The following is a 25820-nucleotide window of genomic DNA, read 5'->3' on the forward strand; positions in this document are numbered from 1 at the left end:
CTTTTAATCCACAACGGAGGAACTGGCCGCTGACATGCAAAGGCTCCCATACCGATCATTTATGTAACCGCCCTGGTAGTGTAATAAAGGTAGCTTATGTGAGGTTAAGTATTGTTTGCTACTGGCCTGGTCAGTAATTAAAACTAGTATATATTTCCTGCTCTATTATAGAATTGTTCAATATTAATTAGTACCTTGAAACTCTAATAATTAAATAAATCTTTGAAAATCCACAGTATTGAATACCATATACACTTGACGGAAACCGCTATTAACGAAGTTACAGATTTTAATAAAAAAAAAAAAAAAAAAACACTTTTGCTACTTTTTGTCAGCCCATATATCATAGCAGCCTTCTTCCACTCTGTAGTTCAGAAAAACTCTGATATGTAGTGTTTCTACTATGAGTTGCTTGTTAGAACTGAATAAGGTGCCCAACGTTTTTGGTATTAAACCTTTATTTAATTACAATATTGGAACAAGTAATATAATCATAGATCTTATATTATTGATCTTGTTAGTAGTAAATGAATTGGCTAAAAATGTTTCTTTGATATATTCTAACTGATATTGGAAATGTAGGTATTATTGTAGAACACGGGGGAATTTGCCAATAAAGAAATGGGGTCATATAGATAAAACCCCGTTTCCTTCGAAAATTATTTTTGACGAGCAATAAGCAAAGCATTGATACTTCGAAAAACAGGAGAAACCTGTAGCCTATGATGCTTTGCTGTCTATTTTTCCGTTTTTGACCTCGCAGCAAGTAAAGCTTGCCCATGTGGATGGGCCCTAAGTGAACTCCTAAATGTATACATTCTGGATGTTTGGCTAATGAGTTAATTTTTTTCTAACTTTTTTTCCAGATGACAAGGAAATTATCAACAGTTCCGTCAGTCCTCAAATTCTTTCTTCAGTGCTACGGTGATAATTTCCTTCTTATGCACTGTTTCACTACACTAAAAGTAATAAGACAGTGCAAAATTACTAGAGGAATGCACACACTTGCAGTCATACTTCTACGTATACTGCTTGCTAAGTGAAATGTAACATTGCATAACAGGATCATCAGGTTAGTTCTGTACTTGCTGTAACGGTGCAGATTTTAGCTTGCTGACTGACAGATATTATATAAAGATTTTGCTTCTACACTGAGTTGCTTGCAGTTTGGGTTACTTGTAGATCAAGACTTTACCACTGTATATAATATTTTAAAATTTACTGTACAAGCTGTCAGGAAATTGCTTAAGTGCCAAAGTACTGTACTGCACAGTATTCATATGTTGCCGTAGCCTCACAATTTAAGCATTGGCCTCTGTGCCACTGAAAATGGGATTTTGAACCATAACTATTAATTATACACTAGATACAAGGAATATTGCATTAGGGTAGTACAGCAAATACTTAAAAGATTGGCCACTCCCATAAGGTGGTTAAAGCTAATATATTTGTAGGGAATTATGATTTTTAGGCAACTGACATATTTGTATTTTAATAGAAGAATTTGTATAATATATTTGTAGGATATCATTGTATTTGCCTTGCAAGTTATTAAAGGCTTTTCTAGTACAGTACAGTATGTATAGAAATTTTACAATTTAGAGCACAGTTGGATATTTCTACTTTCTATACTGAATAACCCGCCAGGTCCTGTACAGTGGTTTCAACCTCAACTATTACACGGAAGAGCAAATAACTCTTTAATCCATTTTTTTTTTTTTTCAAAGTTTGGGTATAGAATTAAAGAGGAAAGGAGCCTTGAATTGTTGAAAGTTCATGAGGGTAGGTGTAGACGTAGGAAACAGTTAGTATACAAGTACCTCATGTAGAATAGTTAAATACAAGTAGGGCCGTAACTTCTTAAGGTATGTGAATCTTCAGCGCATTAATATTTTTATTTTCCATTTTTCAGGTGTTGACAGGTACAGAAGCTGCATGTTCACAGGATAAAATGGACTCAAGCCCATTGTGAAAGTTCACGTTTATTCCCATGGAGTTTAATGTAAACCTGAAGAGAATATATGCTTACGTAACTATCCTTGTGAGTGTTGGTGGTCCCCCAGGAGGCATCAAATGAGTTTTTATGCTAATCTGTATTATAAATACTTTCTGTATAAGGTTTAAATGTCATTTTGCCTCCTGGTTGGTGACTTCTACATGTGGAAACCTGGCGGTGGTACATATTAAAGGAGTTTTAACTCCTTTAATGTAACGCAAGCATGTAGCACCAAACTCATGTAGGTTTCACCCCTTCAAGCTTTGAAGATTCTTCTACAACCAACTACTAACTTGAATATTTGCTGATCGCTGGTCTTGGAAGTTGTAGGTAAGGCTATTCTCTTCTTTAAAATTTGAACATATGAAATAAAATGATATATGGTTATCATAAATTCCAGTATTAGATTGTTCTGGTTATAGGGTGGCAAGAGTTCTTAGGAGACATCGGGTTCTGATATAATGGCTTATCGAAGGGATAAGGGTTCTTTTCAAATACTGTAGACCCAAATTGTTAAAAACTTGAGCTTTTATATCATTTATTTTGGGCTAGATAAGACATTGAACAGAAGGGGTACTCAGAATTAACTTTGTCATAGATGATTTTTATTCAAATGTTTTCTATAACATTTATATAGTTGTGGTTGCCTCCACCAAAATTGTCCCCAACATTATTCCGTTAAGTGTCATGATGTTGCACAGTATACTGATTTTGAGTGCAATAACACTAATGGGGATAGTTGTGTCTGACAATAGCAAACATGAAAAATATGAAGTAATTCAACAGAGCAATTTCTTTTAGGAAATTATATTTGTTCATGTGCCAAATACAAATGTTTCAGCCTTTTACTAAAAGAGATATATTTCAGCGACAGCAGAAACTTCCCATAATACTCTTAGGAAGGTGCAACTACCCTCCACAAGTTAGTGGGGGGAGAGCTTGGGGTAGAACCAACATCCCACTCACACATGCAGTAGTCAACACAAGCCACTTTTTATTTCAGCTGGGAAGAGATCAGAAGTTGTCAATTCTCCTCCGCTTGACTATTTAAACCAATAAAACCAATTGGCCTTATAATCAAAACTTTCCCTTTTCTCTTGTATGGAAGAGTGATTGCATTCCTTATTAAAAATAGATTTGGCCAGGCAGAGAAGGGCACCGCCGCTACACCTAAATGTCTGTGCCGAAGATTGATCCTCATGCCCTTTATCCTACGTGCTGGGGGCCCACTTGTACTCGGGAGTCTCCACATATTATGTGTAGGGAGTGGCTTCCCACCCAGTGGCAGCGATTTATCAGATGTTGGAAGAAGGCTTAGAGTGATTCTTCTCCTTCGGGGTCATCCTAGAAGTTGAAAAAGCCTCACCAACTTTATCAGGCGGCTCAATCCCATCACTCCTACATCCTAGGTTGATCTTCTCGGGGACCAGTCAGGTAGTAGTGGAGGTGCCTAGACTCTCGGACAACCTTGCTATGCTACAGTCTTGTTTTTCCTTGAGAAGCAGCGCAGGCTAAGTCTTAGGGGGAGTTTCTTATTGCTGATGCTGTAAGTCAGCTGGGGAGGGGGAGTTTCTTATTGCTGATGCTGTAAGTCAGCTGGGGCCCTCCTTTGGGCTCTCAGGCTCCCCTTGTAAGTAATGCCATCTTGAGGACCTTTGGCAAGTGACATACAGTGATGGCGAGCCTGCCTCATCTGAGGATATCTTCTCCCCAACACAGGCGGTCTAGTGCTGAAGGCGTCTCTCTCTTGCCAGAGTACCCTCAGTGTCTGCTCCTGCTCATTCAACTTCTGCTAACTGACACTAGCACTTGGTGGAGGATCCCCCTGTGGGAATTTCTTCAGGTGTTGGATAATCTTCCCACTCGTGGGATGGATGACTTCTACCAGCTGTTGTGGGACCATCTTTCCATTTGAGGAGTGATACTCCAACAGCAGCAGCCGGTGTCGATTGTCCTTCCTGGTTGGGGGAAAGGAAATATTTACCTGAATGTTCGCCGCCTAGAGGGTTCTGTAAATGGGTATGCGATTCATCAATACCACATTCCAGCTCATTGTAGCATAGGTTTTTGGAGTTAGATGACGCAGGGTTAGGCAGCTGTTTACATCTCCTACCCCCTGCCTTCATCTCCTTAGGACACATCAAAATGCTTGTTGCTTTGAAAGGCCAAGCTCCACCCTTGAGCCTAGGGCTTCTACCTTGTATGGGGTGGAACACACACTTTTGTCTACATGTCAACAACCTTCTCCCTCTCATTATTATTATCAATAGCCAAGCTAAAACCATAGTTGGTAAAGCAGGATACTATAAGACCAAGTGTTCCATCAAGGAAAATTAGCCTAGTGAGGAAAGGAAATAAGGAAACAAATAAACTACACGAAAAGTAAAAGAACAACCAAAACAAAATATTTTACGAATAGTAACAAGATTAAAATAAATGTTCAATATATGAACTATAAAACTTAAAAAAAAGGAAAACAAGGGGAAGAGAAATAAGATAGAATAGTGTGCCTGAATGTACCCTCAAGCAAGAGAACTCTAACCCAAGACAGCAAAAGACAATGTAAGGGGGCCATGGCACTACTCAAGACTAGAGAACAGTGGTTTGATTTTAGTGTCCCTTTCCTAGAAGAGGTGCTTACCATAGTTAAGGAGTCTCTTCTACCCTTACGAAGTAGGAAGTAGTCACTGAACAATTACAGTGCAGTAGCTAACCCCTTGGGCAGCAAAGAAGAATTATTTGGTAATTTTAGTGTTGGCAGGTGTATGAGGACAGAGGAGAATCTGTATAGAATAGGCCAGACTATTTTGTGTATGTGTAGGCAAAAAGAAATGAGGCATTACCCGACAGATATCTAATCTAGTACTGTCTGGCTAGTTAAAGGACCCTGTAAAACACTAGCAATAGTATCTCAGTGGGTGGCTGGTGCCCTAGCCAACACATTAGTACATCCTTATGTGCAAGAGAGCATGAGATTGGACAACATTTTCCCTTAGGGGAAAGAAGACTTCCCTCAATGTATGTTATCTGAGGAACACTCTAATTTTGAGCTTGCTGGTGAGTCAAGCGTGCACCCTCTTACCCGAAGAGGTGAGTGTGCGAGGAGTTCAGGGCGAGTTGCCAATTACGCGCCAGCCTCATCACTCGCCAACACTAGATGAGTTCGGCGTGCTCTCGCAGCCACATGCTAAGACCATCACTCAACAACTCTGAATTCTAGACAAAGTTTAGCGCGCATACCCAGCTACGAACCAATTTAACTCAACAACTTTGGATGGAGTTTGGCATGCCCTCCCTTCTATGCACCAAATCCAACACTCGCCAACCTTGGATGGAATGTAGCGCATGCCCCCCTTTACCTTCCTCACTAAACCACTTAGTCTTCAGGTGTGCAAGTGCAGGTAGGTCAGTGTGCTCCCTTATGCATGTCCCAATCTCCTTATAGTGAACTTTTCCCTAGCCTGACCTCGTCTTCTCACTTTGATGAGACTTGAACCTTCGCAACACAGGTGTGCAAATACCTGTGGGTGCGGATGTGCATGCTACATTATCCTTTCAGCACTTGTGCCCATCGGAACAGCACTCTCCCTCTGCGCACTTACCTCGTCATCAAAGCCCGCTTGCGCAGCGCTTGCCATACGCGTGCATTTCACATCGGGTGTTATTCTGTGATTGCTCTCCTCCTGCGAGGAAACAGTTTGGTGCTCCTTCAAAGAGACGCATTTTTGAAGAAGTCTTGGTTTTAAGACCTTGTCCAAGCAGCTAAACAAGTGGTCTCTGGATCAGCCAAAGTTCTCCTGGCACCACCAAGGAATACTGATCTGATTCCTTTGACAATCTAGTTCTTCGGTATGAAATTCTCTACCGTCTGATCCTAGACGCAGAAGTGACCAGCAACCTGTATTGGGGTCCTATCCCCGCAGAGGTCTAACAGATATGAACAGTATCTGCATTCCAAGGCCTCTGACATCAGTCATGACCCTGTTTGGGAGAGATTGGGAATCACTCCTATCAAGTCTAGGAAGAAGAGACGGGGTTAGCGAGCGGACGCTTCTCCCGGGGGACTTCGTACTTTCAAGGACAATAAGAGACTAGATATATCCGTGGGAGATTGCTTATACGGAGAACTATCAACTTGTACCAGGTTGAGATTGTTTGTTTTCATATACTCTCTTGCTTTCTTCACTAAAGTGTATTTCCTCTTTTCTGTACAACTTTCTCTTGCCATAGTAAGTGACTTATAGATCTTTAAATGTAACTTTCTTTTGCTAGCATATGGACTTTAGCCTTTCATTTATCCCTTTGGCTTAACTGAGGGTCAAGTGCCTGACATAGTCTCGGGAGAATACCTTTAACATTTGCATTATTGTTCTTGTTCCTAGCCATTTCAACAATTTTTTTCTAGCGGTTTAACCTAAGGTTTTATTTGGATAGCATTGTCCTTTCTTAAGAACAGATAGTTTCCAATTGTGTGAACAATAAGGGTGGTCTTGTTCTCCATTGTAGTTTTACTAAATACTACCACTATTTTCTGTGTGCTGGCACCTGGTCAGGACCTGACTTTTTTCATCTTTTTGAAGCTAAAGTGCAGCCCTTGGTTCATTACTATAGAGCCTTTGATTAGCAGTCTCTTCCTCTTCTAGGAGGGAAAATCTTTGTTAGTAGTTAATAATTAGGCTGTTGTTTCATCTTTCCCTTTGCTACCCTTCCTCTATTGGTTTCATGAACTCTGTTTTTATTGATAATTATTTGCTAATTAAGTTTTGTCCTTAATTTTACTTTTTGTATCTCTTGGATAGTAATCCCATTTTGTACTACATTGCCTATAATTTCTTTATTTCCAACTGTTGAAACTTGACATAACCTCTCATTTTTCTTATTTCTTTTTCATTTTTCTATTTCCTGCTGCCAAAACACACACACTGTTGTTAGGCAGGTATGCAGTGCAACCTCCTTTGAAGTTGATGCAACATTTGTTTATCTGCCACTTTGAACATTTATGCTTTAACTTCAGTTTCTCACTCATCTTTTATTAATTTATTATCTGATATACCTGATTATCTATTTAGAGATCTTAGCTTACTTCTTTACTTCCCTCCTTTATTACCACTTATAAAAAAGTGTGATGGCTGATACTTACCAATCTGCTGCTGCATCTGCTTAATCCGAGATGACTTTCCATCATTTTTATGCCAAACCAACAGTTGTTTCCTCAATGTTGGTCTGTCCCCAGTGTGTTGAAGCCCCAAACTAAGCAGCACAAGGCAGAAACCTGTTTTCTCCCCAGGATTGACAGTGGAAGGTTAGTGATTATTGGTATTTCCAGACATCCAAGAACAGCCAGACTCTTAGATACAACTTAGTATTACCAAGAAGCAGAAATTGGGCTTTTTAGTTGGCCAGGACTTCAACAAGGCACAAAAGCTCTTGTCAACCTCAAGAGCAGTTAACCATATTTCACTGGGAATTGTTCACAGGGAGTGGTAAGCTATTACATGCTTAGGAATGTGCTTTGTGGGTCTCTAATACAGTCAGCCCTCCATATCCATGAGTTTTTTCTCCCCGATTTCACAACTTGGAGAACCATATAACCTATCAAGTAAAAGATCATATTTTCAATATTAAACTTAGCCGGTGATTATATAAGCTGCAGCTCTGCTGCCCGACAGAAAAACTCTACGTTCAAAATACGCCAGCGATCGCTATGCAGGTAGGGGGTGTACATCAACAGCGCCATCTGTCGAGCAGGTACTTAGTACTCCATGTAAACACAGAACCAATTTTCTCTCTGTCGTGCCACCGGCAAGACCTACTAAATTCGCTGTTGCTTACTGGATTGGTTTTCACAGATTTTGGTGAAGTACACATTTCTAGTTATTAGCTTTCGCTTTGCAGAGGTTATCTTCAATACATCCTTGCATTCTTTTATTGATTTTTGGATTATTTGTTGACGACTTGGATAGATTTTGAATTCCCCTTTGACTAATTCAAGATGGCTGACCCTTCTCAAGTCCCTAAATACAGAAAGTGTAGTGCTAGGGACTGTTCAAGGCGTCTTCCGAAGGCCTCTATCGATCCGCACACCGTTTGTTCCAATTGTCGGGATAAAACCTGTCAATTGGAAGATCGATGTGAGGAATGCGTTGGGCTTTCGGAATTCGATTTTCTCGAATTCCTGAAATATTCACGTAGGCTAGAGAGAGATAGAGTCAGGAGAAGTTCATCTCGCTCCGTTGATATTTCCTCTCCTCATGCCCCACAACCTATTCCTTCCCCTGTAGTGGTTGCTCCTGATCCCCCTTCTAGCACTCAACAACCTTCGATGGCAGATATGATGCGTGCCATCCAGGCTCTGGGTGAGAGAGTCGAGTCATTGGCGAGTGACCGTAACCAACTCATGGCAGACGTCAAGGAGTTGAAGTGTAAGAGTGCAGTGGGTAGTGACAAAGTGAGTGGTAGTGTTGTGGAAAGTGTTAGTGTTGCGCTTGAGGGTGCGTCTGTTCGTGCCTGTCGTCCTCCCAGTCCGGGACCTCTTGCAAGCTCCCAAGCCCAGGGGAGAAGCAATGTCGTACGACCAAAGGGTTCGACAGGCTTTAATCAGCGGACAGACGTTCCCTCCGTGGTTTTGGACGTATCTTACCAAGATCGCCCCACCCACAAGAAGACGAGAGAGCCCATTTATTTCTCGTCTGCGGAAGATGTTTCTCGGAAGAAACAATGGACCAAGGTCTCACGGCCTCTTAAACGCAAGTCGGTCCCTTCCGCGCAAGTCCAACGGCCCAGTTGTAGCCACTGGGTCAGTTCGGACTCGCTGCAGTCTTCCGATGACTGCACACCTCCTAAGAGAGGCAAAGCGGTACCGCAACAGGCAGTAACACCGTCTGTTGCCGCACCTGCTACTGTAGACCCTAAGTGGTCTTTGCTGCAGACCATGCAGACGCAGTTAACGTCTTTAATGCAGGACTTTCGTGCGGAGAAGGTTGACGCTGCACCACCCGTTAGCCTACAACCACCCACGGTTGTGCGTCCAGTGGACGCTGAGGCTACTTTCTCCCGCACTCCAGCTGTGAGAGTCCCGCCACCCATGCGTTCCAGTGTACCCTGCCAGCCGCATGTTGACGTTCAGCGACGCATGGAACCTTCCGTTGACGTTCGCGAGTTACAACAACAACCTAAGTTGTTTTGTTTTGACGCGGTGCGTCAACCTCCGCAACCCAGTGTGGTTACCACTACTCGCCCACAGCAGACTAGACAGTCAGGAGTAGACGCTTTGCGCCCCCGCGCTGCTATGGTTGTTGCCAGCTCACAGACTGGGCAACAGTTCCATGACGTTGCGTCCAGTGCAGTCACGCATGCACCCGTGCTGCCGGACTCAGCTGACCAGCCAATTCCTACTCCTTTGCCGCTTCCTCCTCAGTATTCAGACGATGGACTCTCTGATGATGATGACGCTGCACACTTTGACGACCCGCATACGGACATCGACGAACCCAAGACCACGCCTCCCTCCTTGGACTTTAGGAAAGTTCTTGCACTGTTCAGGGAGATGTATCCTGATCAGTTTGTTTCTGCAGCCCCACGCTCTCCTCCATCTGAGTTCGCTTTAGGCACGCAGTCATCCGCGCCTGCCTTTACGAAGCTCGTCCTCGCCCGCTCGTCTAAGAGAGCTTTAAGAGTGTTGGGAGAATGGATGCAGTCCAAAAAGCACCTTGGGAAGACAGCATTCTTGTTTCCCCCTGCGAAACTCGCTTCCAGATCGAGCGTCTGGTATGCCACGGGAGAAGTTCTCGGCTTGGGAGTTCCTGCCTCTGCCCAGGGCGACTTCTCAAGTCTAGTAGACTCTCCCCGCAGGCTAGCCATGAGACGCTCCAAGATTTGTTGGACTCCTTCGGACTTAGACCATCTGATGAAAGGAGTGTTCAGAGCCTTCGAGGTTTTTAACTTTTGGATTGGTGTTTGGGAGCGTTGAGCAGGAAGACCTCCCCTTCTGACAAGGAAACTTCCATGCTCATTATGTCCTGCATGGACAAGGCCATACGGGACGGTTCCAGTGAGCTTGCGGCTTCGTTCGTTTCCGGGGTCCTCAAGAAACGGGAAAACCTTTGCTCCTTCTTGTCAGCTGGAGTAACACAATGTCAGAGATCGGAACTTATGTTTGCTCCTCTCTCAAAGTGCCTTTTCCCAGAGGAGTTGATCAAGGAGATTGCTGCCTCCTTGATTCAAAAAGACACGCATGACCTGGTTGCGTCATCTGCCCGCAAAGCCACCCCTTTGCCTACCGTGTCTAGACCCAGGATGGACACTCCAGCGTCCAGATTTATTCCGCCCTTTCGTGGCAGAGCCTCCAGCACCTCTCTCAGGTACAGAGAGGAGGACAAGAGACTAGCTTTGAAGCAAGAGGTGTCTCTCTTACTAGAAAAGGGAGCGGTAGTCAAAGTCCGGGACCATCAATCCCCGGGCTTCTACAACCGTCTCTTCTTAGTGGTAAAGAAGACAGGAGGGTGGAGGCTGGTGCTAGACGTCAGTGCTCTGAATGTCTTTGTCACAAAGCAGACGTTCTCCATGGAGACGACAAAGTCTGTTCTAGCAGCGGTCAGGAGGGAAGACTGGATGGTCTCTTTAGACCTAAAGGACGCTTACTTTCACGTCCCCATCCACCCAGATTCCCAACCTTTTCTAAGGTTCGTTTACGGGAAGGTTGTCTACCAATTTCAAGCCCTGTGCTTTGGCCTAAGCACGGCGCCTCTTGTCTTTACGAAACTGATGAGGAATATTGCCAAATTCCTGCATTAGCAGACATCAGAGCCTCCCTCTATTTGGACGACTGGCTTCTAAGAGCTTCTTCAAGTCGTCGCTGTCTGGAGAATCTAAAGTGGACTCTAGATCTGACCAAGGAATTGGGTCTCCTGGTCAATATGGAAAAGTCCCAACTGGTCCCATCCCAAACTATAGTGTACTTAGGGATGGAGATTCACAGTCAAGCGTTTCGGGCTTTTCCGTCGGCCCCCAGAACAAGTCAAGCCCAAGGATGCATCCAGAACATGCTAAAGAAGGACCGATGTTCAGTCAGACAGTGGATGAGTCTGATAGGGACGCTTTCATCCCTGGACCAGTTCATTGCGTTAGGGAGACTGCACCTCCGTCCCCTTCAATTTCACCTAGCTGTTCACTGGAGAAAGGACAAGACGCTAGAAGCGGTCTCGATCCCCATTTCCGAGAAGATGAAGTCATCACTGACTAGGTGGAAGGACAACATCTACCTCAGAGAGGGTCTGCCCCTGGCTGTTCAGACCCCCAACCACGTTCTCTTCTCGGACGCATCGGACATGGGCTGGGGTGCGACATTAGACGGTCGGGAATGCTCGGGAACTTGGAACTCGAATCAAAGAACGTTACATATCAACTGCAAGGAGCTACTGGCAGTTCATCTGGCCTTGAAAAGCTTCAAGTCCCTCCTTCTAGGCAAGGTGGTGGAGGTGAACTCAGACAACACCACGGCCTTGACGTACATCTCCAAGCAAGGAGGGACCCATTCTATGACATTGTACGAGATCGCAAGGGACCTCCTCACCTGGTCAAGAGATCTAAACCTTTCTCTAGTAACGAGGTTCATTCAAGGCAACATGAATGTCATGGCGGACTGCCTCAGTCGGAAGGGTCAAATCATCCCAACAGAATGGACCCTACACAAGAATGTGTGCAAGAGACTATGGGCCACATGGGGCCAACCTACCATAGATCTCTTTGCAACCTCGATGACCAAGAGGCTCCCAATTTATTGCTCGCCAATCCCGGACCCAGCAGCAGTTCATATAGATGCTTTTCTACTGGATTGGTCCCATCTAGACCTTTATGCATTCCCCCCGTTCAAGATTGTCAACAAGGTACTGCAGAAGTTCGCCTCTCACGAAGGGACAAGGTTGACGTTAGTTGCTCCCCTCTGGCCCGCGAGAGAATGGTTCACCGAGGTACTTCAATGGCTGGTGGACGTTCCCAGAACTCTTCCTCTAAGAGTGGACCTTCTACGTCAGCCACACGTAAAGAAGGTACACTCAAGCCTCCACGCTCTTCGTCTGACTGCCTTCAGGCTATCGAAAGACTCTCGGGAGCTAGAGGCTTTTCGAAGGAGGCAGCCAGGGCGATTGCTAGAGCAAGGAGGACATCCACTCTTAGAGTCTACCAGTCGAAGTGGGAAGTCTTCTGAAGCTGGTGCAAGTCGGTATCAGTATCCTCAACCAGTACCTCTGTAACCCAAATAGCTGACTTCCTATTATACCTGAGGAAGGAAAGATCTCTTTCAGCTCCCACGATCAAAGGTTACAGAAGCATGTTGGCAGCAGTCTTCCGTCACAGAGGCTTAGATCTTTCTAACAACAAAGATCTACAGGACCTCCTTAAGTCTTTTGAGACCTCGAAGGAGCGTCGTTTGGCCACACCAGGTTGGAATTTAGACGTGGTACTAAGATTCCTTATGTCAGAAAGGTTCGAGCCACTACAATCAGCCTCCTTTAAAGATCTCACTTTAAAGACTCTTTTCCATGTCTGCTTAGCAACAGCTAAAAGAGTCAGTGAGATACACGCCTTCAGCAGGAACATCGGATTTTCATCTGAAACAGCTACATGTTCTTTACAGCTTGGTTTTCTAGCCAAAAACGAACTACCTTCTCGTCCTTGGCCGAAATCGTTCGATATTCCAAGCCTTTCTAATTTGGTTGGAAATGAACTAGAAAGAGTCTTATGCCCTGTTAGAGCTCTTAAGTTTTATTCAAGACGAACTAAACCTTTACGAGGACAGTCAGAAGCTTTATGGTGTGCTATTAAGAAACCTTCTTTACCTATGTCTAAGAATGCAGTTTCCTATTATATCAGACTGTTGATACGAGAAGCTCATTCCCATCTGAATGAGGAAGACCATGCTTTGCTGAAGGTAAGGACACATGAAGTTAGAGCTGTCGCAACTTCAGTGGCCTTTGAACAAAATAGATCTCTGCAGAGTGTAATGGACGCAACCTATTGGAGAAGCAAGTCAGTGTTCGCGTCTTTTTATCTTAAAGATGTCCAGTCTCTTTACGAGAACTGCTACACCCTGGGACCATTCGTAGCAGCGAGTGCAGTAGTGGGTGAGGGCTCAACCACTACATTCCCCTAATTCCATAACCTTTTTAATCTTTCTCTTGAAATGTTTTTTATTGTTGTTTTTTGGGTTGTCCGGAAGGCTAAGAAGCCTTTCGCATCCTGGTTGATTTGGCGGGTGGTCAAATTCTTTTCTTGAGAAGCGCCTAGATTAGAGGTTTTGATGAGGTCCTTTAAGTATGGGTTGCAACCCTTGATACTTCAGCTCCTAAGAGTCGCTCAGCATCCTAAGAGGATCGCGAGGCTCAGTAAGGAAGACGTACTTAAAAAGGCAGAGTAATTGTTCAAGTCGACTTCCTTACCAGGTACTTATTTATTTTATGTTTGTTATTTTGAATAACTGCTAAAATGAAATACAAAATACTTAGCTCATAATAATGTAAACAAGTAATGCTGGTCTCTACCCACCCCCCTGGGTGTGAATCAGCTTATATAATCACCGGCTAAGTTTAATATTGAAAAATGTTATTTTTATTAATAAAATAAATTTGTGAATATACTTACCCGGTGATTATATATTAAAGGACCCTCCCTTCCTCCCCAATAGAGACCCAGTGGACCGAGGAGAAAATTGGTTCTGTGTTTACATGGAGTACTAAGTACCTGCTCGACAGATGGCGCTGTTGATGTACACCCCCTACCTGCATAGCGATCGCTGGCGTATTTTGAACGTAGAGTTTTTCTGTCGGGCAGCAGAGCTGCAGCTTATATAATCACCGGGTAAGTATATTCAAGAATTTATTTTATTAATAAAAATAACATTTTTCACAGGTTCGCAGCACAATTTCAAGTGGCCCCCGCTCCTTTGCACCCGGCTCGCTTCTTCTTGTGCCACTCCCCTCTCCTCCCAGCACAACATCCCATCTCATGCTGACTTGGCCTCAGTATTGCATTCTTTCTCCTTGTGTGTGCATCTCCCGCTTCAGTCCTTTTTACCAGAATCACATGTTCATGTAAAGAGATATACTTGTATACATTAGTACATACTTCTGTGCAGTATTTATATTTACTGGGTAATTTGCTGTAAATGTGATTCCCTACAATACAGCACAAGAGATGATGCATCAGGAGTTGTCAGGCTTCAAGACTACATAGAACTTTGTACGTAAATGGTTAGTGGTCTTTGTATAAAATATTTATATTTAGTTAATCATGATTACAGTAATATTATACAGGTAGTTATCAACTTACGTCGGTAATAGGGACCGAGAGACGCGTTGTAAGTCGATTTTTACATATGTCGAATTAAGAAAGTCAAGTTTCTGTAATGATTCACCAATCATCTCAATCTTATTTTATCAGTATTTTCTCACAGTTTATCATTATTTCATTTTCTTGTCTCATAGGATATGATATGCATTGCTAATGCATTTTTGTTCTATTTTTCAATTTAGGAAGCATTTTACCAATCAAGAATTACTTGATATTTTGTTTACCTTCAGTCATGATCAGCTGATGTGAAGGTCCCGCTGGCGTCTTGAAAGATGGTGTACCTACGAATGGCGTATTTTATTTATTTAATATATTAACTTATTCGAAATATTTTCATGATGAATATTACATCAGTGCCAATATGTAACAGGAAATCACAGTTTTCATACAGTTCGTTTCAGCCATTATTATTAGTTATCATGCAAAAACATTCTCGCTCTTTACGTATCAAAAGGAAATCACTTGAATTGCCACTTGCCTTCTGCCAGAAATATGACATCAGACTTTTTTTCTTAAAATTACGGCAAGTTGTACCATCCTCATAACTACTGATACAGACCACTAAAACATTTAATATCGTTACTTGGTGTTTCGATGATGGGAATACTGTAATAAGATTACTCGGCAACATGCTGGAAGGAAATCATTCGGTTTGCCGGCTAGCTTCTGCCAGAAATATGACGTCGCGAGACGCTTGCAAAATAAGTAAATCATTTTTCTTTTTTCATGCTAGAAATGAAAGAGAATACAGTACTAGCTTACCAAGCAAACGTATTTCATTTTCATAATGTAAAAGGAGATATATTTTTAAGAAAATATTTGTCGTCTTAGTATACTCTCTCTAGATAATTATCGATCTATTATCAGATTAGATAAAACTAGCCCGAGTCATATTTACGCTAAGTACTGTAGTACTGTACTCACAACAACCAATACAATCCCACAAAATACTTTCTATCGTTACTTGATATTCCAATAATGGGAATATTAATACTGATCGTTAGCCTTTTGGAAGGAAATCACTCCATTGTCCTCTCGCTTTCTACCTGTAATATATCGTCACCAGACATACGAGATGAACTCGACAGATATTTAAACTTTTCTTAATGTATTTTTTATTGGAAATAGATACTGTATATTATCAATAAAAGAAACTGCAAATTCAACAAGGTAAATCAGTTTAATTTTTACACATTAAAATAGATTATTTCCAAGGAAATATTTGTCATATTAGAGTAGTATTTCCGATAGACTTGTGACCTCATCGCCTTAAAAAATTCTGGTAAAGTCGAACAGCCTTAAGTCACTAATGTTGCAAGTCGACGACTACCTGTAGGCATATTGTACCGCACAGTATTACAGTAATGTATAGTATTGATTATTAACTACAGTATACTGTACAGTACTGTATGTAAATTACTACTGTACTTTATGTAAATGTAGGCTACGTGTGCATTGAGTAGTCAAATAGTGCGAGTCGTCTGAATGAAAATTGTTTAGCTGTAATGTAGTGATAGTACTGTACATATATTACATTATTACTGTATACACTACAGTATCAGTGTTATATTAGATAGGAACAACAGTGTTTTGTTATTATAAGTGTCCCAATGACTACTTTAGTGTTACGTACTGTACTGTAGCCTTACCGTATATTGTACGTAGTTTACACATATGCATATGTACTGTACACTTACTGAAATGTGTTTATTCATTTACACAATACTTACATTGTGATAGAAACCAATTAAAAACAATATCAGGCAGTACTTAGTGTGTTAGACGACTGTGTGTAGTCAATGGGCAGTGAATTGGTAGGGTTAGGAATTATCCCACCCTAGGGCAGCAAGTATTCACAGATTCTCGGTCTTTGCGCCGTCTGTTACCTAACCCCTGTGAATAAGGAGAGCTGACTGTAGCACTCTTGTATTCTAGTCCCGTCCTCCTGGGAGTCCTCTGTCCCAGTCTTCAGACCATTGAGCAAATTCCTAGCGTTGTTTACAGAGGTTCCAAAGCCTCTGCTCTGATGCATGAGGTAGCTGTCAGCTCCTTAAAGTCTATACTGTATGTATATAGGCCACGTATAAGTAGCCAACGTACCATAGTACATGTATCTATTTTTTTTGCCAGAAGAAATGGAAAGTTGAGTGTGTGAACAGAGAAGTTGAGATAAAAAAAATTTAATTTATTTGTAGTTAACAGCAGTGCAGTCCTAGCCTGGATGGTCAGAGCTGGTCTTAGCAACAAAGTTAAATCTGCTGTGGTGGAGAAAACTTCCCCACCACTATCACCCAGCCCATCTTTGTATCTCGCAAGCTCTGTCACCTCAACAAAGGGCCTTGGCAAGAGAGAGCGAGCCTCTCTTTCTTGTAACTGTAATACATATTAATGTTTGTCATGAGACAGAGACTTTACTCTTTTCTTGTAACTGTAATGCCTATTTATATTTTTATTCAGCATCTTATATTATATATCAAATATTTAAACAATATATCAAGGAACTTATTCATTTTTATCACTATATTATAATTACTATACCAAGGATTTATCACCGAATAGTTTGAACATGTTGGCTTGTGAGAGTAATTATTGCGTAAATGCGAACAGGGGATTTTTTATTGAATTTGTTACAGTTTTCTGTATCACAAATGAACGATTCTGAAAAATTTGAACTGCCGAATATCAAGACCCGACTGTACAGTACTAGCTATTACTACTAAGGGTTTGTGCATTGAGAGAACGCCATAGCACTGGTGCACATCACAAGCCACAACCCCAAATGTTCAGGTGGTTGCTCGTGATTAATTACACACCCTCTCAACTGCTCACGTTTGGTCATGCACCTTAACAACTCTCAATCAGTCTCTCACCTTCTCAACTACTCACGATCGGTTGCAGACCTTCTCAACTACTCACGATCGGTTGCACACCTTCTCAACTACTCATGATCGGTTGCACACCTTCTCAACTACTCACGATCGGTTGTACACCTCAATTACTCACGATCGGTTGCACACTTTCTTAATTACTCACGATCGGTTTCACACCTTGGCAACTACTCCCGATCGATTGCACACCTTGTCACCTACTCATGATCGGTTGCACAACTTCTCAACTAACGATCGGTTGCACACCTTTTTACGATCGATTGTACACCTCAACTACTCACGATCGGTTGCACACCTTCTCAACTACTCACGATCGGTTGCACACCTTCTCAACTACTCACGATCGGTTGCACACCTTCTCAACTACTCACGATCGGTTGCACACCTTCTCAACTACTCACGATCGGTTGCACACCTTCTCAACTACTCACGATCGGTTGCACACCTTCTCAACTACTCACGATCGGTTGCACACCTTCTCAACTACTCACGATCGGTTGCACACCTTCTCAACTACTCACGATCGGTTGCACACCTTCTCAACTACTCACGATCGGTTGCACACCTCATTACTCACGATCGGTTGCACACCTTCTCATTACTCACGATCGGTTGCACACCTTCTCATTACTCATGATCGGTTGCACACCTTCTCATTACTCACGATCGGTTGCACACCTTCTCAACTACTCACGATCGGTTGCACACCTTCTCAACTACTCACGATCGGTTGCACACCACCTCAACTACTTTCGATCGGTTGCACACCACCTCAACTACTCCTGATCGGTTGCACACCACCTCAACTACTCACGATCGGTTGCACACACCAATTACTCACGATCGTTTGCACAACTCTACTACTCATGATCAGTCGTATACCTTCCAACCTGGTCACTATCTATCACATATTCTCTCACCTTCCTGCTAGATTGCTCTTCTATGGGAGTATCTCTACTAACTCTCTCATTTGTCTCCACACAAGTACAGCCAACAACTAGAAGAATCATATTGGATAGTTAAAAGAATGCAAATTACTCTACACAAATACAAGCCTGAGTACTCAGGTTTGTATAGTTAAGAGGAATGCAATTCCTACTGAAGGGCCATAGAAGGCAGTATGCTGATCTAGTGGTTGCAATTAAGCATATAACTCAGAGCAGTCAAATGCCGGTGCCTTCTTAGCCATTGGAACGTCGCCCCTTGCCGAAATGGGAACTTCAACCCTGGTTGCTTCCCCTTTTACTCCCAAATATAGATCGGATGGATAGTTAAGATACACACAAACACACCGATAATGTCTTTCAGTACAGTCCAAGGACTGTTGCTGTACCCTGGACCTAAAGACGATGGACTAGTAACAGCTATTGAAGAGCAGATAGGGTTAAAGGTACAACCAACATCCGGCCAGGATGAGGGGCCAGGTACCTGCTTCGATAGTACATAAAGAAAATTATAACAACACATGCAAGTGGTTGGCAGTCATCCTATGATGGTATGTGTGGGAGATTACCTGCAACCCTGATAGAGGAAGGGATGAAATTACGCAATGGGACATAGGACTGAGGACAGGCTCCAGTCTGGGTATGCCTCCTTTTCACCAACTCATCCTCCTCCTTTAATATGTTACCATCAACTTCATTGGCCTACCACCGGGGTTTTGGTGAAGGACTTTGCCTTATAAGCAAAGGTTCATACTTCAGAAGGGTGCTGTACAGAGTATATGCATGCAACTCGCCATTTTCACAAGCATGCATTCACGAAGTCATCTCCCTAAGCTTATTCATTCAACTCTTGTAGAGAAGGTGTCCGAGAACAGGAACCTCTTAACAAGAAAATACCTTGAAGTCATCGTACTTCAACAAGGAATATCGTTTCCATGTTGAAGCATTGTAACAGGCAAGAGTGTGTTCGAACTTAGGGAAACTGCTCCCCCAGTTTGAACATATTTTTTCTATTCTATTTTTACTTCTCAACATGACTCCGACCTCATAATTTTTACAACTTTTTCATCCAGCTATCCTAACTCTGAGTACAGTAATATTTCCCTTATATTTATATAAATTTTTTTGTTTATTCTTGTATTTATTTTTGTTTAGTTTCTTGAATGGCATGGATATTTCCACATTCATTATTACTGGTTACTTAGATGAACGGGAGAAGGGATCCCAGTTGGTTGGTGTTTGGATTCAAAGCTGTATGTTACAGTATTGGATGGCCTCAACTATCCGAAGATGGTTTGGACATTTATGGTGGACTTATTCCGAAGGGTTGAGTCTTCATAGTTCTGGTGGGATCCAGTCAAGTTGGGACTCCACTTCTGACTTGAAGCCCATCATTTCAGATATGGTGAGGATGATGCCATGTTTTTTTGTTTTGTTTTTAGAAGTTTACAGCTTACAGCTTACACCTGTCTCTATATATGGTTTTAGGGATATCCCATGCATAGGGTATGTAGTGGACCATCTGGGAAATAGTCCCTCGCTGTGTCGATGGTAGATTACAAATTTTTTTCCATGTATGATACACTTAATATTCTCAAGCAGGTAAACCAATCGACTTAACCAACCAACAATCAAATCAACCAAACCCTTGAAAATGGATCCTTCAAATGATGACCCCCAATCCCTTAGATATGCTGACTCCCTCCCCGGAACCTTTAACCATCTCTGACAGTTGTATTAAGGAAAGTTTTGTTGATAACTTGGAAATTGAAAATGGACACGAATTACCCCAGTTACTGGTAAAACAGTGAATCTGCTGACACCTAAAAAAAAGTCATTTCAGAAAGAAACTGTAAGCCACCAACGTGGATTATTGCAACATCAAAGGGAGAAGATTATAATTACTTTAGATGTAGTAATATATTGTAAGGGAAAGTAGTTACTATCAAATGTGGAGACATTTCTAGAATTGGCATAAATTCCATCTTAATTCGTTCTAAATCGAAAACGGGGTTTAATGCTAAATGATACCAAAAATAGAAGATAATCTAATGGTGGATATCAAACCACATTTTGATTTTAGTTATGGAAGAGGGTTGGTTTTTAAGAGGGACCATTACGAGTTTAGTAAGGAAGAAATCTTAGATATGTGCCCTAAAGAAAAATTGACGAATCATAAGATTCCCAAAATCACTATGATTATTTTCACATTTGAAGACCATGGTGTACCCTCTCATGTATGCATTGAAAATGGGAGAATATCGGTTCACCTTTACTGACAAATCTTTGCAGTGCTACAATTGCTTCCAATTTGGACATCCATCTAGCATATGTGAAAATGAAAAGATCAGTGACCATTATTCTCATCTCCAATAAGAAACGTAAAAATACTTATTGCAAAAGTTATGATATTTTATGAGAGTAAAGAGGATGAATCTTAAATTTAAATATATCCTAGATTAATGTCGCAGTCCACACACCCCCTTGACAATTAAATAGCAGGCTGCTAAGAATAGCAATCCAAAAGTCAGACATATTTTCACAAAGAGAATATCAGTGACTCATCAATTCATGACACTCGGATAGGAAGGCTTCAGCAAAGGAGTCTTCCAAAATGTAAAAATTATTTTCTCTTCAATTTTTGCAGTAGAACTTTCAAAGTCTGAAGTCTAAATGTGAAGAACTTATGCTTCTCATTCATGAATACTCCAACATAATTGTAAGTCTACAATAGAGCAAGTTTGATGATAGAATTCCCTGTCCTAGACAATATACTTGCTATAGGACACCATATGATCAGTGAGGAGGGAGGTATAGCGAAGTCATATGTGTTTGTCTAGATGTTACCCAAATATCTTTGTCAATTCTTACAACTGCTGGCAGCGGTTATATTAATTGATATAGGAAGAAAATATACCATATGCTCCCTTTACTTGCTACCAAATTACAACTTTTACATCAATTTAGTAGAGGTGATTCAACAACATTTTCAACCTTTTTTCCTATTGGTAGATGTGTGTGGTGGACATCCTTTATGGGGGTGATGTCTTAGCAAACATTAAGGGCAACCTTATATCTTCAATTGTGGAAAATAGATGTGGTATTCCTTAACACTGAGGCCAAACATTTTCATATTGAAATGGGTACCTTGTCATGCATTAACCTTTCAGTTGCAAGCTCTTATCTGATTGGAAAGTGTTAGATGATTAGCATACCAGTGATCATGCACCAATTATTATAAACACTAATAATAATCCACCCTTGGAGAGATCTCCATGCTGTAACCTTGAGACAGCAAACCATGATAGACTTCAGGAGCCAAGTGAGATTGAAGGGAATGCAGAGCGTTTTGAAAATGCAGGTGATACCATAGACTTACTGTAATGAGCTTATGCTATAGGAGTCTATTCAATTCTCAATACCATGGTTATTCAAACGGCAACCAGTCTCTTGGTGATCATCAGAAATAACTATCCTTCACAGAGCTACAAGAAAATATTTGACTTTATTGTGTAGGCTGTGGACAAATGAGAATTTTATATACAAGAAATGTAGAGCACAGTTCCCTTGTGTAGTAAAGGAAGCTAGGTGTCAGTCTTTCATATCTTTTTTTCCACATTCAAAAGTAAAATAACACCACCACCTTTATGGAGGAAGGCAAAAAAGATAGTAGGCAAATTTACCCCCAACCCACCACCAGTGTGGAAGGTGAATGGTCAGTATGTGACTGGAGCTCCTGAGGTAAGAAATGCTTTGGCTGAACATTTCTTCTTCATATCATGTAAGTGTGAAGTAGCTCATGATCACTGGTATAGAAGCATTGAAGAATGAAAACTTAGATTTTATAACATTAAAGTAGGAATCTTACAATGTGCCTCCTACTGAAAGTGAATTCTATTCCACACTTGCTATTTGTGATAATACAGCACCAGGCCCTGACAGAATTTCATATACAATAATTAAACTTAACCTTTACCCTTTCATACTTATTTATTTCAAACGTTTACAAAATATGGCTTGATCATAGTTATCAAAGTGTTTGGGAACTAGCCATTATTGTAGCATTTTTGAAACCTGGTAAGGATAAGTTTTTAGTAGGAAACTATAAAATAATTGCAGTAATGTGTGTTTATGTAAAAGCATGAATATGGTGGTCGGTGCAAGGCTGGTATAATATCTCAACGACTTGTGTTGGTACAACTCGAGTCCTGTTTTTGTAAAGCCTGTGCTTCCAAACAGTGCTATAATTTTTTTTTCTTTTTTAACCTTGAGAAGGCATTTGATACTGAATGGAGACATGATATACATAAAACCATTCATAATTTGGGATTAAGAGGAGAGCTACCACTGTTCATTCAAGCATTTGTTTCACAGATTTTTTGAAAGTTAAAATCAGGTGAAACTGTCTGAGAGGAAATATTAAGAAGGAAGAGCTCTTCAGGGTAGTGTTTTGAGTGGAAACCTATTTGTATTGTTATTCCAATAGGTACACACTCAACATTTTGGAAATTATATTTGTTCACTAGTTTGCAGTGATCTTTCTTAAATGCTCTGAAGTGTGTGATGCCCCTCTTACAGTCTCCAACACTGTACAGAAATCCCTGTAGTGTTATCAGGAATTTTGTATGATTGGCTTTGATTTTAGTGCTGCCTTTGACAGTATTAATTGTTAGGCACTTGTTTTCAAGCTCAAACAGTTGGGAGTGGGTGGATCATTTCTTGTCATCATTGAATTTTTAAGCAATAGATCGCAAAAAATTGATGGGCTCCATAGTTAGTATAGGCATGTGATATCTGGTGTTCCTGAGGTTAGTGTTTGTGGCACATTACTTTTCATGCTATATACACGACATATGGTTTAGCCTAGAAAACAAGCTTGTTGCCTATGCAGGTGATGCTATTACTCTTCTTTGCATCAATTCCATTTCCTGAATATAGATCTGGGTTTGCTAAATCTCTTATTAGAGATCTAGCTAAAATTAGTGCAACTAGTTCAATTGGTTCGTTATGCATGTTGCATAAGATATTTTTATAATTCTGACTATCCTTTGCAGGAAGACTATTCTGTTCGTAATACTAGGTATCCAGTTGATTCTAATACCCATGCCTTCTCCATCATGAGGTTCAATACTATAAAGTATTTTAGAAGATTTACTTCAGCTATGACCAAGTTATGGAGTGATCCTCCTAATCGTGTACAGTAGATGAACTGGTGGAACTTCAAAAGTTCCAACTTACAGCAAGTGTTTTTTTATGTTGGTCAGTCTAACATAAGTCTCTCTATAGTTCATATATGAATGGTCTGTTTTAATTTTGTTACTGTTCTTAAAATATTTTATTTCAATTGTTCATTACTTCTCTTGTAGTTTATTTCCTTATTTCCTTTCCTCACTAGGGGAGGAGCCTTTGGGTTTATAGCGTCCTGCTTTTCCAGCTAGGGTTGTAGCTTAGTTATTAATGTTCTTAATAATAACTAGAATGGCAATGGTTGAGAGAAAACTGCGACTCAACAAAATTACTCATTAGGCTTATATGAATGGATTTAAGTTTTTGATAAGAAAATCTGTTGTCTATTTCTGTGGTATCCGTGGATTATCTTCAGACCCCCTGATATGTATATGAAAGGCCAACAGACCCTGTATGTAAGTGAAGCCTGATTTTTTATGGTTGATACTTCACTGAAGGTTCACAAGGGTTTCTCCCTTGAAATCCTTAGAAGTAAAATATATCTTCTTGGAATCTTTTTAAAATATTGTCCCACACATCATGGGTCAGATGGCAAAACTATTTTAATACTGTATTGTGGAAGGCTTTGATTTCTTTCAATAATTAGTTATGGGTGTGAAATATACTCATCCACCCCAAGCCAATTAAAGATTTTAGATTCTGTATACTATACTGGTTTCAGATAAATAAATAAAGTTATGATATTGCTGTAAAAACTACTTCCGTTTAGGATATCACCAACCCTGTCATGGAAATTACCAGATATCTTTCTGTAATTATTCATTGGTATAAAAAAATATAACTCCAGAGATATCTATTTGTAATTATTTTGTTAGTCTAAAGAATATTTTGACTAATTTAAAAGCACAGTATCTTTGTATGGAACGTGTTGAAGAATATAGGGAGTCAGACTTTCATCTTTACTGACAGGTCCAAATCTGATGCTGGCATTGGATTGGATTTCAAGTATACAGTATAGCAGTGCTTTTAATTATTGTAGAGGTGCACTTCCCCTAGTATGGCCTGTAGTTACTGTTGAACTGTATGGCATACTAACTGCTATTGAAAAAATAGTATTAAAGAAGGGAAATTTTACAATTTTAGTGATGCAAGAAGTACCCTACAAGTTTTAGAAGTTTTTAATTCCAGTAACACATTAGTTTTTAAAGACTGGAAAGTGGCTCTCTAAATATCAGGCAGAGAGAACAGCAAGCACCAGTCTACCAAAATCTGCACGCCCATACCTGCATCCTGTAAAAAGATACACCTGACAACACACAGATTACCAACAATTCTAATTTGCTCAAGGGATTAACTATTATACTACAATTGTTCAGTGAATAGTTCTCTCTTGTTAAGGGTAGGAGAGACTTTAGCAATATGAGTAGTATATCAGAATATACATCAATGTAGGTGTGACATTCAGAAAAATTAATAGTTCCTATACTTGATCTGCAAGACATGCATTATTGCATATTGGGTACTTAATCATGATACACATGCATTCTCAAAAATCATATTGCTGGATAAGATATTGAAAAGCATAAGCGGTATTAATAATCTGGATGCTCATATTCAATCCATTAAAAGAAGCTGCAATTACTTTAGATTTTGATACTATGGAATATATCTTATAGCAAAAGATTTACGGAGGAGCTGGAATTTTCAATATCATTGTACTTCAACAGCCCCTGGTAAAGATAATCTAAATTTTAATGTCAAGAGATTTACTTGTTTGGCAAAGGTCTATTAAGAATTTTATGATCATCTTTTGACCAAATATCTATATCAAGGCCCCAAAGGCATGGAAATATGCTATATTATCATCAGTAGGTAAGCCAGGAATAGATCCCAGTATTATTATTATTAGTAGCTAAGCTACAACTCTAGTTGGAAAAGCAGGATGCTATAAGCCCAGAGGCTCCAACAGAGAATAAATAGTCTTGTGAGAAAAGGAAATAAACTATGAGAAGTAATGAACAATTTAAATAAAATATTTTAAGAGTAGTTGCAACATTAAAACATTTTTCATATATAAACTAAAAAAAACTTATGTCAGTCTGTTCAACATAAATACATTTGATGCAAGTTTGAACTTTGGAAGTTTCACTGATTCAACTACTGTACCTGATTAGGAAGATCATTTTACAACTTGGTCACAGCTCAAATAAAACTACTAGAATAATGTGTAGTATTGAGCCTCATGATGGAGAAGGCATGGCTATTAGAATCAACTGCCTACCTAATATTATGAACAGAATGGTACTGTCCGTGAAGATCTGAATGCAAAAGATGGTCAGAGTTATGAAACATCTCGTGCAACATGCATAACAAACTAATTAAGGGGACCGCCTGGGTTGGTATTTTGGCATACCAACTTGAAAAATTCAAAAATCGTTTTATTGTCTCTCTGTATAGAGA

At 40.6% G+C, this 25820-nt stretch overlaps 1 long non-coding RNA gene across 1 annotated transcript in view; it reads left to right on the top strand.

Moving 5' to 3' along the window:
* The first annotated feature begins 1917 nt into the window (after positions 1-1917).
* Positions 1918-25820, top strand: part of LOC137625029 (uncharacterized) — a 38920-nt gene continuing 15017 nt past the window's right edge. Inside the window, exon 1 of the long non-coding RNA XR_011040809.1 lies at positions 1918-2326. This is a non-coding gene — a long non-coding RNA (uncharacterized lncRNA). The remainder of the gene's footprint in view (positions 2327-25820) is intronic.

This window comes from Palaemon carinicauda, chromosome 31 (genome assembly GCF_036898095.1).
Source record: "Palaemon carinicauda isolate YSFRI2023 chromosome 31, ASM3689809v2, whole genome shotgun sequence".
Lineage (NCBI taxonomy): Eukaryota > Metazoa > Arthropoda > Malacostraca > Decapoda > Palaemonidae > Palaemon > Palaemon carinicauda.